At 42.8% G+C, this 16381-nt stretch overlaps 1 protein-coding gene across 2 annotated transcripts in view; it reads left to right on the top strand.

Moving 5' to 3' along the window:
* STAC (SH3 and cysteine rich domain) overlaps positions 1-16381 on the top strand; it is a 113317-nt gene that overhangs the window by 51095 nt on the left and 45841 nt on the right. The window lies entirely within an intron of this gene.

Genomic DNA, 16381 nt, shown 5'->3' with positions numbered 1-16381 from the left:
GGATGACATTAATGATAACCAAGAAAAATCAAATCTCACTTGTGTAGTTTCTAGCTGATGGACATTTATTTAACAGGATCCAGCATCCTCACTGTCGAGAATTTCTAACTTGGAGCAGACATGCAGAGCTGGGTTTACAAGGCTTCACATGTGTGCCTCCCCTGACTGCCTGGCCTGAGAGCTGGAGAGGCTAAACATTTGCCACAGGAAGGCAGCAATACAAATAGATGGGTACCGCAGTCTCATTCCCTGCCCACCTCTCTCTGCCTGTGGCCTTGATGCAGTTACTCCATCCTGGTGCCAGTGTTGCCCTTGACCTTGGACTTGACACCTGAGACTGCTCCTCCCCTGCTGACCTGTCCCCTACTAATCTAATCTTGCCTCCAGGACATGACTAGCCTTTTTGATCACCTCCGTCCCAGAAATGGTGTTACCTATGCAAACCAAAGATGATCAAGCCAACTTTTCATGGAGACATGAGAGAAGTAGGCAGTCGGGTGTGTTTACCAGCCCCAAGGCTGAACGCCACATCCTTTGAGTCAACGGGACTCAGGACCCAGTCTTAGACTAGGAGAATCCTCTCATACTTGGTTAGAAGGAAAATGCTTTCTCTGTGAAAACGATCCACTCTTGCCATCCTTAGATCTTAGCAGTAGGAGTTAGTGTCGGGGACTCATCTTCACTGGACACCCACTACATATATTCCATCTGTCTTTACACTGAACTGTCTGTAATAACTCATTTCAGGAGAGCACTGAATTTCCTTGTGGTACTCTGCATCTCATTGGAATTAAAGACTTGAGCAAGTCAATATGTACTATGAGAATAACTAACTCATTGCATAAGTCCATTCCATCAATTAAGGAGGTTTTTCCAAGAGAGTTCATTCTATTTACTGCCAGATACCTTCTTTCCAGAACTATTTTTTATTTCTTTTTAAGGCATGATCTGGTCTAATGTAGGTGCCTATTCCCACAGCAGTCAGCACAGCACACACCTGGCTCATGGTGAGTAGTTTAAAAAGACTAGTGAATGAGTGGGAAGAAAAGTCATCAGCCTTAAAGACCCAGCAACAGAAACAGAAGAACATGGAAGACTCCCTAATCGTTTGAAAGCTGCTCCCCTGGTATGTCAGGTCTCCACTCTGCCCAAAAGGAAGCTGGGCCCAGAAGCCCTATTTTCTCATCTGACAATTTTCTCTTCATTTCTCCTTTGTGTTGTGTATTTTAATGTGAAGTTACCCTGTGCACAAAGGGTCATAGCAGGGACTCCTTCCTTGTGAATTATATCCATAGCCAAATAAAATGATATCCAATTTCATTGAACACTTAAAAAAATTTATTGATGTTTAGTTGCTTTCCAATGCTGTGTTAGTTTCTGCTGTACAGCCAAGTGAATCAGTGATATGTGTATATATATCCTCTTTTTTGGATTTTCTTCCCATTTAAGTCACCACAGAGCACTCAGTAGAGTTCCCTATGCTATACAGTAGGTTCCCGTTAGTTTTCTATGTTATACATAGTAGGGTATATATGTCAACCCCAATCTCCCAGTTCATCCCACCTCTCCCCCTTGGTGTCCATACGTTTATTCTCTATGTCTCTGTCTCTGTTTCTGCTCTGCAGATAGGTTTGTCTGTACCACTTTTCTAGATTCCACATATATGCCTTAATACATGATACTTGTTTTTCTCTTTCTGACGTCACTGTATGACAGTCTCTAGGTCCATCCATATCTCTGCAAATGGCACAGTTTTGTTCCTTTTCATGGCTGAATAATAGTCCATTGTGTACCTATACTACATCTTCTTTATGCATTCCTCTGCTGATGGACATTTAGGTTGCTTCCATGTCCTGGCTATTGTAAGTAGTGATGCAGTGAACATTAGGCTGCATGTGTCTTGGAATTATGGTTTTCTCCAGGTGTGCCCAGGAGTGGAATTGCTGGGTCATGTGGGGTTCTATTTTTAGTTTTTTAAGGAACCTCCATATTGTTCTCTATGGTGACTGTATCAATGTACAGTCCCACCGACAGTGTGGGAGGGCTCCCTTTTCTCCACACCCTCTCCAGCATTTATCGTTTGTAGGTTCTTTGTTGATGGCCATTCTGACCAGTGTAAGGTGGTGCCTCACTGCAGTTTTGTCTTGCATTCTCTAATAATTAGTGGTCTTGAGCGTCTTTTCATGTGCCTCTTGACATCTGCTTGTCTTCTTTGTAGCAATGTCTGTTTAGATCTCCCACCCAGTTTTTGATGGGGTTGTTTGTTTTTTTATACTGAGCTGCATGAGTTGTTTCTATATTTTGGAGATTAATCCCTTGTCAGTTGCTTCATTTGCAAATATTTTCTCCCATTCCAAGGGTTGTCTTTTCATCTTGTTTATGGTTTCCTTTGCTGTGCAAAAGCTTTCAAGTTTAATTAGATCCCATTTATTTATTTTTGTTTTTATTCTCATTGCTCTAGAAGGTGGGTAAAAAAAAAAATCTTGTTGTGATTTATGTCAGCAAGTGTTCTGAATACTTTTGTCATGAATTCCACTATTAATGCCTCCACCTAAGTTTTTTGTATTTGCCTGATACACCTTTATCAACCTCTAATTTCAAATCTTTTTTGTCATGCGTTCTGTGTGCTTCTTTTGAAAATAAACATAATTGGATTTTAGATTTATTAAAAAGTGAGAATATGGTATTTTTATTGCTCTATTGTTCCAAATAAGCCTACTGAGGTTTTAATCACAACTCCCATCCTCCAGCAATAGTGTTTCAACTTCTTGTTTTTGTAAATAGGTACAACACTCTTACCAATCCAAAGTTTTATTGTTATTCCAATATTTTGCAATTCAGACATTTGATTGAGAATAAACCTTAAGATACATATACCTTTTTGTAAGAAGATTTGTACGTCAATTTAGACATTTCCATGTTTAACTGATTCTAGTATTTACCACCAGCTCTATTCTTACATAATGTCTCCATTCTTCAGCTCTTATTTTTGTTTCTCAGTTGTTCAGTAATATTTTCCCAGAGGCTGTGAATACCAAAGGCATAAGGGAGGTCATTGCCATGGGCCCCCTTGCTTAGCTGATGAACCTCTCGCAGGTTGGGGCAGAATGGTGAGCAGAGTCCAACCCAGGAATTCTCATGGTCTCCACTTACTGTCCCTCAGGCTGTTCTGCAGCTCTGTCCGCTGTCCACTCTGCTCTCGCTGATGCTATCTGCACAGTCTCCTCTTTTACTTTAGTGCATGAAACCCAAAGATCTTAGAACTGCTGCTTTGTGATGGTAACTAAACCATCTGTACCATCAGCTTTGACCTTCACTTCTAATAAGGATTTTGATTATGAAAATTGTTTGCTCTCCTATATTTCCTATGCATTCTTTCAGGGTTTTTAATTCCTTATTTTGACTCCTTTATCATAGTATCTCTTGTATTTTACTGTCAGCTAAAAGTTGAAGCTGTCTACAATTGTCTTCTGTTTAGTATAATATAATCCTTAATGAATGCTGTCACATAGACAAGGTGAATGGCAGATGTCACTGCACTTACTCCTGAGGGCAGGGCGCTTCTCTGTGATGTGCCATGTTTGCTGTGGCAGCCTTGGCGCTAAGCCTGGCACCCAGCCTGCAACAGGTGTTCAATGTGAATTTGTTGAATGAATGAATAGATAAATGGATGATTAGCCATTAATAACTATTATCATCAGAATTATGATTATTTTTATTGCACACAAAAATGTTCACCATTATAAAGATAGAACTATGGGTAATCTCAATAGCTATAGATCCATCAAACATTGAGCACCGACTGTGTACCAGCCCAGTGCTGATGTCTGACACCTTCATAAGTTCAAGTGAGGAGACCGGGAGGTACCAAAGGAGAAGGGACTGGAATTACGTAGAAACTGGAAGAAGTGAGGAGGCGCCCTTGACTCTTCCAGCTGAAGACCTACTGGTCTCTTTCCATGCAGATCCTGCAGTGTCCACTGGGCAGGGTGGGTTTAATAGGCCCCATGATGCCTGCCTTCCAGGGCCATCCCACCCTCTCACTCCCATCCAAGGGCATCAGACTGGGATGTCCTAAAGCCACATCACTGATGGGAGAACATCTGAATCCTGCTGGGGGGACTAGTTTGGGGAAGTCAGGACCTAAAGAAGCTGTTAGAGTTTGGTTCATCTCAGTGCTGTTGGCCATACTTCCACATCTGTGTCCAAAATTGTTTTTCTAAAGGTACACGTGCTGTGACATTAGAATGACATGGACACTGCCTCCCATGCTGTCCTCAAACATCTCATGACTGTTAAAAAAGGGACCATGTGGTGATGAATCTTTATATGCATAAAAATTCCCCAAGTTGCCAGACACTGCTGCTATCCACTCAGTGTAAGAAAGAAAATGCAGGACTTCATTCCTGTGAACTGTTCATTTTACTAGTAATTGACCAAAGTCTTAAATGATCACATTTGGGAGGAAAATGTGAAAAAAGGAAAGGTAGCCAGAGAAAAGAGACTGCTCCTCCTAAGTCATCCATCATGATGTTTGCAAGTGTTTTGGTGATTTCTAGAATCACGACATTGAGGTGATTTTCAGAGAAATGATAATTTTGTTGTGCCCCAAAGAAGAGATCCGCACTTCAGGAGCCCTTCAAGATCATACCTTAGTGGAGAGAAATGACAATACAGGAGAGTGTTTTCAGTACATAAATACCTGGCCTGATGGGGGAGGATGCTAATTCAAGGTGGTATTTTGTTATGTTTTTAGTTATGCCCTTCGGGTCCAGGTCGCCAGCTAGAGATTCTGAATATATATACTTCCATGTTCTCCTGAGACCTTCTGGGCTTCATTTATTTTCTCCTTGTCCCACCTGCCAAGAAATTAAAAAGCTGCCTAGGGCAGAAGGAGAGGAGAGAAATTAGTCAAGGTGGAGTTGAGACAGAAAGTAGACAGTGCATTCTGGATACACTTTAAGCATTTTCTAAACTTGCAGCTACAAAACGTTTTCCTGACTGTGATGTTGCTGATTTATGCTTTCCTGCTTGAAGTTAAGACCAAGCTATGACAGACAAATGTAGAAAGGACCCATGATTAATTCTGTGTTTGGAAGCTAGGGATCTCCGGGGACAGGCCATCTCCTGTTACAGACGTGGGGCAGAGACCTGTTGGAAGATGTGTGTAGGGCAGGGAATGCTCCACTGACCTACTTTAGAAAGGTCCCTTTGCTTGCAAAGCTACAGGGATATCACATAAATGACAGAACTGGGCCAGCAATGAAAGAAAATAGGACAGCCCTTTGTGTGTGTCTGGGGCTCAAAGCATCCGGCAGGTGTGTATGTGTGTGTGTGTGTCTGTGTCTGTGGGAGACACCTATACACTAGCTTCCCTGGTGGTTCAGGAGGTAAAGAATCTGCCTGCCATGCTGGAGACCCAGGTTCGATCCCTGGGTGGAAAGATTCTCTAGAGAAGGGAATGGCAACCCACTCCAGCAATCTTACCTGGAGAATTCCATGGACAGAGGAGCCTGGCGGGCTACAGTCCATGGGTCAAAAAGAGTCAGACACAACTGAATGACTAACACTTTCTTACACTTTTCTTATGCACTGTGATGCAGACACTGGTTGCTGAACCGGAAAAAACAAAGCATAGATTATTCTATCATGTGCTAAGCTTACCTGGAAAGAAAACCCAGACGCTTATAGCTGCCCTGTACTCCTTGCCCCAACAGTGTGACAACAGGCAAGCACAGGAGTGTGCATGTATATACCTGTGTGCTTGTGTGCACACCACACACACACTTCACCTCCAGTCAGGGAAATGCGCATTTCCATTAACATGGCAAGAACATGGTTTCAAGAGTTGACATCTGCTTCATTCTGATCCCTTACAATCTAATATCCAAGCACCAAAAGGCCATAAAGATAAGTGACAAGAATGACTGGCTGTAACCAGAGACAGTAAATCAGCCGGACTTTGACCCAGAAGGACTCTATCCCTTTGGGTGAGATCACCCTGACAGCCCTCTTTGGGAAGGAGATTTCACGGAATGTTTTCTGAGCATCCATTTTCTCATTTTAAAAATAGAAATACCTCTCTGACAGATGTGGCATAGAGATTCAATGAGACAGTGCCCAAAACAGTGATGCCCAGTTAACAGTGAGATCCGGGGATCCCTGCTGTCCTGTCCTGCCATCCTGGAGGTATGTGTTGCTGCTGGCCAGCCTCTCTCCAAGACTCTGGTCTCTCACGTCAGCTACCAGAACTCTGGTGCCCAGATGCCATGTGGATGCGGAAACACCTACATCTTCCCACAGCATCGCCTGCCCCCATAAAACCTGCTGCTTTATTGCTGGCCTCTTCTGCTGGGGCTCATAGCACCCAGGACCTCAAGGCCATCTTTTATTCCTCCCAACCCCTCTCTCTAAAAACCCTACCCATGAGCAGAACGCTCTGTCAGTTCTCCTTCTGTGACTTTTCCACAGCCAGGTCCTTCCTCTGTTCCCGCTGCTCCTGCCCCAGTCCAGGCTTCAGCACACCTCACCTGAACTGTCTCAAGAACTTCCTAAACTATGTTCTCTTATCCATTTCTACCACTTCATCCCCTTTACACTGCTGCCAACCCTCTTCTGATGGAGAAGGCAATGGCACCCCACTCCAGTTCTCTTGCCTGGAAAATCCCATGGACGGAGGAGCCTGGTAGGCTGCAGTCCATGGGGTTGCTAAGACTCGGACACGACTGAGAGACTTCACTTTCACTTTTCACTTTCATGCATTGGAGAAGGAAATGGCAACCCACTCCAGTGTTCTTGCCTGGAGAATCCCAGGGACGGGGAGCCTGGTGGGCTGCCATCTATGGGGTCGCACAGAGTCGGACACGACTGAAGCGACTTAGCAGCAACCCTCTTCTGAAAGCAAACTGCCTTCGAATTCCTGCTTTTCTTAGAAACGCTTGCCCTACCCAAAGAATTGTACTCACACTCCTTAGCTTGAAGCTAAAATCTCCAGCAGCTGACAAGGCAAAGGGCTCTGTACCATCAGATTTGTAGAAGTGGAACTTTGTCCACTGCCCTGACGGTCATCATCATTGGCACTGGTGAACACCTGCAAGAGGATCATTGCAAGCAGATTCAAAACACAGAGCTTCAAGACAGATCCAGCAGAGAGGCACAATGGTGCAGAGAGGTCAGGATGGGTATTTGCATTCTGCTCTGCATTTGGTACATCAAGTGACCTTGGACAATTAATTTACCTTCCCTCAATCCCAATGTCTTTTTAAAAATCTTTATTGAAATGCAGTTGATTTACAGTCTTATGTTAATTTCAGGTATACAGCAAAGTGATTTAGTCATGTACATAAGTATATATTCTCTTTTTACATTCTATTCTATTATAGATTATTATATTGAGTATAGTTCCTTGTGTTATACAGTAGATCCTTGTTGCTTATCTATTTTATATATAGTGGTGGGTGTATATTTTAATCCCAAACTCCTAGTTTATCCCTGCTGTGGCTCCTCTTTGGTAACTATAAATTTGTTTTCTATGTTTTTGAGTCTATTTCTGTTTTGTAAATAAGTTCATTTGTATCGGTTTTGGGATTTCACGTATAACCCATATAGTGTGGTGTTTGTCTTTCTCCATCTAGCTTTCTTCACTTAGTATGACCATCTCTAGGTCTATCCCTGTTGCTGCAAATGGCACTATTTCATTCTTTATTATGGCTGAGTAATAGTCCGTTGTCTGTATGTACCGCATCTTCTTTATCCATTTATCTGCTGATGGACACTTAGGTTGCTTTCATGTCCTGGCTGTTGTAAATAGTGCTGCAGTGAATACTGGAGTGTGTGTGTCTTTTTGAATTGTTTTTCTCTGGACATATGGCCAGGAGTAGGATCACTCAATCATATGGTAGCTCTATTTTTAGTTTTCAAAGGAACCTCCATTCTGTTCTCCACAGTGACTGTACCAATTTACATTTCCATCACCAGTGTAGGAGGGTTCCTTTTTCTGCATGTCATCTCCAGCATTTATTATTTGTAGACTTTTTTATGATAGCCACTCTGGCCAGTATGAGATGATGCCTCATTGTGGTTTCTTTAATATTTATTTATTTATTTAGTCTTAGTTGTGGCATACTGGGATCTTTTAGTTACAGCATGAGAACTCTTAATGTAGCACTGGGAATCCAGTTCCCTGATGAAGGATCGAACCTGGGCCTGCTGCATTGAGAGTGCCGAGTCTTAACCATTGGACCGTGAAGGAAGTCCACTCATTGTAGTTTTGATTTGCATTTCTCAGCAGTGTTGAGGATCTTTTAATCCCAGCGTCTTACAAATGAAATTAAAAATAACAATACCTACTTCATGGAATTTACTGATAAATAAATTGATACAAGTGAATGTTCTTTGTGGAGTATAAAACTCAAAAATTATTCACTATGGTTAAATATATCTGTTTGTATGAACAGTTGAGCTTAATAGAAGGCACCTTGGGGATGGAGAGAAGGGGTATAGCAGAGATTAGCCAATCCATTCTTGGGAAAACTGAGGATAAATACAAATTCTTGAGCCCTAAGCTAAAAGAACAATTCTGAAGAAAGCCAACGAGACTGTGAAAATTGCAGACCTCAGAGAAGAGAAGAAGGAGAAGACAGCAGCAGAGATCATTTATATCGAGCTCAGGGGTGTTCCAGACGGTCATGAGAAAGTGATCATTCAGGAAGACGGGCCTCAAAACTTCAAGCCACACACATGTAACAGAAGGAAAGTTTGCTGGCCATGGTGTTAGGCCATGAACTGATGACCCGGAGGGCAAAGGCTACGGACTCGAAACAAAAAGCCCTGAACCAACCCAACTCCTGTTGCTATTTTTGAAGCTCAGTGCGGGTGAGGGCCGGGAGAAGTGGGGAGAGTTTTTCCACTAGCAGTCAGGAACCGAAATAGGAAAGATCAACAGAGGCATTTATAAACAATGAATGCCATTAATTTTTTTAAGCTAGGAAGGAGTTGGAAAAGATGTAATGTGTCAGGGAGTGGGGAATATAGTCTTCAGGGAAAGGTGGCCCAGGGGTCTTCATATTTTTAATGATCCTTCCTGCTTGCTTAACGGTATTTCAAGTCACTGGTGAATGACTATATTAGTGAATTTCCTGGAAAACTTGGAAACCATCTTGTTCAGTTGAACTCATGGTAGGGGAGAGAGAGCATGGGTTATTTTTAATCAAGGTCTCATGACTAGAGTTCAACTGTGATGGGAAAAATTTCCTGCTTTTCCCCCCTTATCAGAAAACTTTCTAACTATTGAGTGATACCCAAAGTTTGGGGGCAGTGTAAGCTATATTGCCCTACTGCCAAAGCTCCAGCTCTTTCAAGTACACCACTCTAGGAGGACAGGTCCAAGTAGTTGTCAGCAGCTGCTTTGAGGAGGGCTTGAAGAGCCAGGGGTAGAGATGGAAGGGGTGATTTCCCAGGATTGACTTTCAGCCCTCTTCCTAGGTCAGGCAAGCATCAGGTAAAACAGTATCTGGCCTGGATTGTAGGGTCCAGAAGCTTGGAGAGTTCTAGGTCCCAGCAAACCAGGATGCAGTCACACTGGAATATTGGCATGAAAAGCAAGCCAGCCAGGTGAAGCCCAAGCAGTAAAGATCTGCAGGCAACTAGAAGCAGACAGTTACACAAACCCCCAGGGGCCAGGAGCCACAGAAGGAGCCTCACTCCTTCCATAACATGGTCGGTGGAGCCTCAGCATTTTCTCAGCCTGGGTGCTTCTCTGGCCCCAGTCTGAGAAGGCTGATCATTCCTCATGGGCAGTAATCTTCTTTGTGCCAAGCCTTCTCCTGGCCACAAGGGTTCTAGAGGCAGATACTCCTTATCAAGGGCCCCTTGTGAAAGGTACCTGGCAGCGATGAGAGCACAGAAGACAGTGTGGGTCCTGAGACAGCGGAAGCAGGGAGGATGTGTGTGCAGGAGGCTTTGAAAAATCCTTAGAAGGGCTTCAAGAAAATGAGACGCTGTTTAGCAACTGAACAAGAAAGGCAGAGAAGGCATGTGAGCAACCCTCGAGTGCCGTGATCCGGCCACATTTGCCAGGAGCCACAAATGATTTGGTAAAACTGAGGAGGAGATCAAGGTGGGGCCTGTTGAAAATGAAGCAAAGAGAGTCGGCAGGGGTCCCGTCACGGAGGGGATCCTAAGGAATTCTGTTTCATTTCTTGTGTTAGTGTTTATTCAAAGGCAAATGGCCCGTGAATAATGCTAGCTGCATTATATTACCGGCTTTTATTACCCAGCAGAGGTTTGGTTACCACCTTTACTTTAAAAATACTGTCATCTTTACTACTGTTTGCGTAGTCCCTAGCCCTTAAATGCCTCTGGTCTGCCCAGGCACTGAAAACTCGCCCATGGATTTTGCTCTCACATCTCTTGCTCTCACGTCTCTGGCTCAGAGGCCATTCTGTGATCCAGGCTTCTGGTCCTCAGAGACTGCAGATTTGATGCCGGCAGTCTCCTGCTTGCTTGCGTTCTCCTCTCCTATGCCTGGCCTGTCCTGCCCGAGGCTGAGGGGAGTCCAGCAGCTAAACCAATATGAACAGGGACCTGGAACATCTCTGAACTATCTCATCTATATTTACCTTTGAATCTTTTATATATATTGTATGTAATCCAAGAAATATTTATGTATTTATAGATACTTTTAGATATATAATTCTAAGGTTTCTTTTCCCGCAAATCACAGTATCTTTCTGTTTTTAATATTTATTTATTTTTATTTATTTTGGCTGCATCAGGTCTTTTGTTACAGTGCACACTCTCTAATTATGGCACTCGGGCTCAGTAGCTGCAGCAAACAGGCTGAGTTGCTCTGCAGCAATCTTAGTTTCCTGACCAGGGATCAGACCCACATCCCCTGCATTGCAAGATAAAGTCTTAACCACTGGACCACTAGGGAAGTCCCATAAAGTATCTTTCCTAATGTCTAATTTATTAATTTTTTCAAATAAATTGTAGGAGTGATTCTATGGTTCTACAGTCTGGAAGCAAACTATCAGTAACAATTATAACTATTGTTCACTGCTAAATTAAGTACTGATTATGATTACATTTATTTTCTTATACCTTTCTTTTCTTACTCATTCTCCATATTATTTCTCTAGGTAAATGACCTCAAGTGCAACCACAGTTTTATCTTTAACTCTGATACTATTAATATATGAAATTCAACCAAGGGTTAAGCAGTACCTCAGTGGCAAAATCTTATCAAAATGAGCCTGGCCAATTGTTTCTTAGATATCTGTAATCGATATTTCTTTTAAAAAGCCTGTCATCCACTGTAGTTATTTCAGTCATTTGCATTCAGAAAACCCCTTCAGTATTTTCTCCCAACATCTCTGTATAAACATCTTCATTCACTGGAGCTTCAGCACTTGGTTTTCTATGGACAGCTCACTTATCCATAATGGCAAATGATACTAGGCTCATAAAATAGCTCGGTGCCCAACAATTAATCAGTGTTGTACTTGTTTGCATCGATCCATTCCAAAATCCATCTAAATATCATAGCTCACATTCTTAACAATTTTCAACTGTAACTCATAGAGCTATCTTAGATTTATCCTAGAAGTTCATATCCCAGGAAAGAACTGATGTGCTGGCCCCATATCCTCCCTATGTCTCCATGTTCCAAGGACCACTTCATTCCAAGGGGCTGACCTGACCCAGTTTCCAGCATCTTCAACTTTTGTTTTTTGTTACAGTAGTGTAGGAGACTAGTTTAAAGATAGTACTGAAAATACTACAGTGGAGACTGTATCATCTTGCTTCTGAAAGGCAACCACTTTCATCTTCTTTAATAGTTGCTTCTGGCCTTTATGTCAATATCTCTAAATCCTGTGCTTCCAGTACTATTGATACTTATTGACAAATCAAATGTGTCTTGGCTTCCTGCTGTACAGAGGATGCAGCTCTCACCCTCCAACATCCTTGCCTATTCCTGTCTTTCTCGCTCTCTCCTCCTCATAAGGGTAATATCACAATCTTTGCTGCTCCCTTGTTCTCTCACCTTTCCAAGTAGTTATATCACAATTTGGTGTTAACTGGTCATTTTATGCATTTTTATGACGGCTACTAACTTCTTTTTTTAAGTTTTTTAAAAACTATTTATTTATTTTGGCTGTACTGTCTTCATTGCTGCAAGGGCTTTTCTCTATTTGGGGTGAGCAGAGGCTACTCTCTAGTTTCAGTGCTCAGGCTTCTCACTGTGGTGACTTGTCTGGTTGTGGAGTACAGGCTTCAGAGTGCACAGGCTCAGTAGTTGTGGCTCATGGATTTAGTTGCCCAGGGAACGTGGGATCTTCCCGGACTGGGGATCGAACCCATGTTCCTGCATTGGCAGGAGGATTCTTAACCACAGGGAAGTCCCTGTTGCTGACATCTGATTCAAGTATTGTACTATTACATTTCTTTCCTTGCACAGGTTTTATGTTGCCCCAAATTAAAAATTGCCTTTATCATTTCCTTGACTTTTCATACACCTGTAATTGTTTTTTTATATGCCCCCATATACCTATCAAATGCCATATCTATTAAGATACCCAAATCTTTAAAAGCTCCATAAACATTGAAGTTTCATTTTCCCCCTAGCCTCATTTCATCTGTGGCCCCTGTTTAGGGCTATTAAAGTGTGGGCCTGTGTGCACATCATTTATCTCTCCTCTATGTGGTTCTTGTGTTGCACACTGAATCTGATATTTTCCTCTTCCTTGATTTATTTCTTCATCTTTTTAAGGCATATTCTTCACTAGTATTCTAAGAAAGAGTGTGTGAAAGGTAAACAGTTTTAATTCCTTGAAAATCTGAATATGTGTTTATGCTACCTTCATACTTGTTGGTAATTTGACTGGGTATAAAATTCTAGGTTGGAAATTATTTTCTCTCAGATATTTGAAATTCCACAGTATTTAAAGCTCCACGATCTTCTAGTTTCCAAGTTGCTGTTGAGAAATCCAATCTTCATCTCTTCTGCTAAACTTCTTACAATACCTCTAGTTGCTGTCTTCCAAATGTATGTTGAACTTTCTTATACCCTTGCAACTCGTTCTGATAATCCTATTATTTGGGGTCTATACCATCTTTTTTTCCTTGCTAATTTTAATGGAGTTTTGGTATGAGTAAGTAGAAAACTCCTGTGACTTTTCCACCATGCTTACTCAAAATCCACTTATACTTTTATGTTTTCAAGTATGTAAACCCATGTTATCTCCTTTGCATATGTTATGATGCTGTTACTATTAGCAACCCTGATAGTAGCTAGTACTGTTTCCATTTGAGGATAAGACAGCTGGGGCTCCAAGAATGTTAGTTTAAAGAGCCTGCGTGAGAGATTAAAATTTAAAACCATACTTTTCCCACCCTACTGAGGCATAAGGGTCATGTTCAGTGATGCCTTTGTGATGGAGGTTGGTGGTAATAAAACAAGTTAGATCATAGCTTCTCCATATCTTGCTACAGTAAACTAAAGCCACTGCTGAGAGGTAAATTATTCCTTTGAACTATTCTCTAAGTCACAGAATACAAGCTTCCCTCCTCAATTACTCTTGTTATTACACGGTAGAAATTGGAACACCTAAAACCGAATAATTGCTAGTGGTTTGACTCAATACAGTGGAGTGTGTCAGAAAAAACAAGGAAAACTGAAATTACAGTGTTCCAGTCTGAAGGAAAATATACCTTAATATATAATGGCTCTATTTCAGAGTCCAGCACACAATGAAATAACTTTCCTCTTTGAAGCTCTTAGTTACATTCTCAGATAAGGCACAAATAGCATTCTTCAATTTGAAAACAAAAATTAAGTTACTGCTTTCAAAGTCCAGTCTTTTGAAGGCATTGCAGTCTTTCAACTAAGTGCTTATTGTCAAAGTGAAAAAGAGACTGTCCAACTAGTATTTATGAACAAACACACATATCCAGCAATTTGTGGTGTGTTTATATGTCACTTCAACTTTCTGTGTTTGTAATAGCAGACGCTCTTTTGTTCAATGTGCCTTCAGGATGGGATTTTCAGGTAATACCTCCTGAAGAGTTTCTAGGACTTTGTCCTGTCAAGGGTTTTCTTGTTGCTTTTCTTAGCTGAATGTCAGGTTCTCATATTTCCTTATTTTGTCATTTCATTATCCCCAAGTGCACTAGTGGTGAAGAGCCTGCCTGCCAATGCAGGAGACATAAGAGATGTGGGTTCCGTCCCTGGGTCAGGAAGATCCCTTGGAGAAGAGCATGGCAATCCATGCCAGTATTCTTGCCTGGGAAATCCATGGACAGAGCAGCCTGGTGGGTTATAGTCCGTGGGGTTACAGAGAGTCAGACACGACTGAAGCGACTTACCACATCCCCAAGTGCAACCTCTTGTCAGTGAAACAATCAAATAAAAGGAGGAAATGTTTGGATCCAGTCCAGAAAGAGTGAAACTAGGCAGGACTTCCTCGGACCTAACGCAAGTCAGTCTACCCCTTGGACCCTCAGGCTCCTCACCTGTGAAACAGATGCTCTCCAAATCCTCTTTCAGCTCTTAAATGCTTTTCTACACCATCAGTGAAACCACTTCAATTAATTATGTGAATCAGTCACTACTGATTTCAGCACGTGTGTGACTGACGATAAAATAGTTTGTTCGTTAATTTCTTTAATGTATGTTTATGGGGCACCACACCCACAGTTGGTATACAGAGGCAAATGGACAGACTCGGTCCTTAGCCTCACTGAGTTCGTAGTTCAGATGGGAAAAAAAAAATCTCAAATAAGTAATAATTGTGATAAATACTGTGAAAGATAACAACAGAGTGCCATGAAAAGACTAATAGGAAAAAATATAATTTAGACAGGGAAAGGGGAGTGTGCTAAGGCCTTCATTGAAGAAATGACAAGCCACCCTAAGAATGAGGAGCAGTAACACGAATGAGGAGGGACAGGCACAGCATTCCACACACACAGGGCAGCATGTGTAAAGACTCCTGGAGAATCAAGAGCTTGTGCATTTAAGGAACCTGAAAAAGGCCGTGTAGCTGCACGCTGGTGAAGGTTCCCACCAAATCATACAAAGTCTTGCCACCACGGTCAGCATTTTGTATAACATCAGAAAGGCAGGGACAACCTCCTGAGAGACAGTTAAGCAGGAGGAGCGGATTTGAGTACGTTTGTCTGGCCTTTCTACACACCAGGGAGGAACATAAATACAGGTAAATACAATTCGGTCAGGAATTAGTCCAGACAAGGAATGGTGGTGGTTTGGATGAGGAGAAGGAGATGGAGGTGGGTCTTACGTATCTCGAGCTCTCCTCACTTTGGACTGTAGCCTGCCAGGCTTCTCTGTCCATGGGATTCTCCAGGCAAGAATACTGGAATGGGTTGCCATGCCCTCCTCCAGGGGATCTTCCTGACTCAGAGATCAAACCCAGGTCTCCTGATTGCAGGCAGATTCTTCACCATCTGAGCCACCAGACCTGCCTGCCAACTACGATATGCAGAGGGAGACCTATGGCCTCAGGTGTCAGGGTATATGGACATACTAATTCCTGTTGAGGGAGGCCCTTTGCCTTTCTAGCTGGTCTTCTCAGGCAGCATTCAGTGTGACCCACAGCAGGTATTCACACACCCTTTGCTGACGAGTTTTTAGGATGCAGGTCTCGCCTCTATGCCTGTGTCTCCCAGACAGGCTGCCAGGACCACTGGTCACCCATCTCTCTCACCTTTACACTCTCCCAAGGGTGTGGCCACAGCCCTACATCCAAATCTCCTCCAAACCCCTCTCAGTAGGAGGAGACTGAGAAGAAAACACCACATTCTTCTCATTATGTAGAGAAGGATCGTTTTAGGGATGAAACTCTTAATGCCCAAACAGCTCTGCAAAGGAGTGTTCCCTCCAGTCTCCCACCTCCCTTCCTCTTTCCTAATAGGATTGAATTGCTCGGTCATCTAACTGTGAAATGCATTTCGGCACCAGTTTTAAGGCCCACCTGGAAGCCAAGCACCTATTTCCCTTTAATAAATCAGAGCCAATAGCACCTGTTGTGCCATCTGTACCCTTTCTCCTGGACTCAGTGAAGACACAACACAGCCCATTTTAACATCCTCTCCTTGTCTCCTTCTAGCCACTTTCTAAAACAATAAAGCTCCACCCCCCTCTTCCTGAAGCTGCCACATCCAGCGCCCTGGTCTGTCCTCCCCGTGCCGTTCCAGCACTGCTGCCATGGGTACATGGTACGTGGGTACAGCGACACCGTCCCCTGGGTGCCTCTCTCCTGTCGTCCCCTCCTCTGCCTTCTTCTCAGCGTGCTATGGCACCCTGTCCCAGGACACTAAGTGACTCGCTGCAGAGGTGGTTTAATTGCCACCCACCGCC

Source organism: Bos indicus x Bos taurus, chromosome 22 (assembly GCF_003369695.1).
Source record: "Bos indicus x Bos taurus breed Angus x Brahman F1 hybrid chromosome 22, Bos_hybrid_MaternalHap_v2.0, whole genome shotgun sequence".
NCBI classification, from domain to species: domain Eukaryota; kingdom Metazoa; phylum Chordata; class Mammalia; order Artiodactyla; family Bovidae; genus Bos; species Bos indicus x Bos taurus.
Note: the sequence above shows the minus strand (reverse complement) of the source record. Positions and strands in the feature narration are given on the sequence as shown.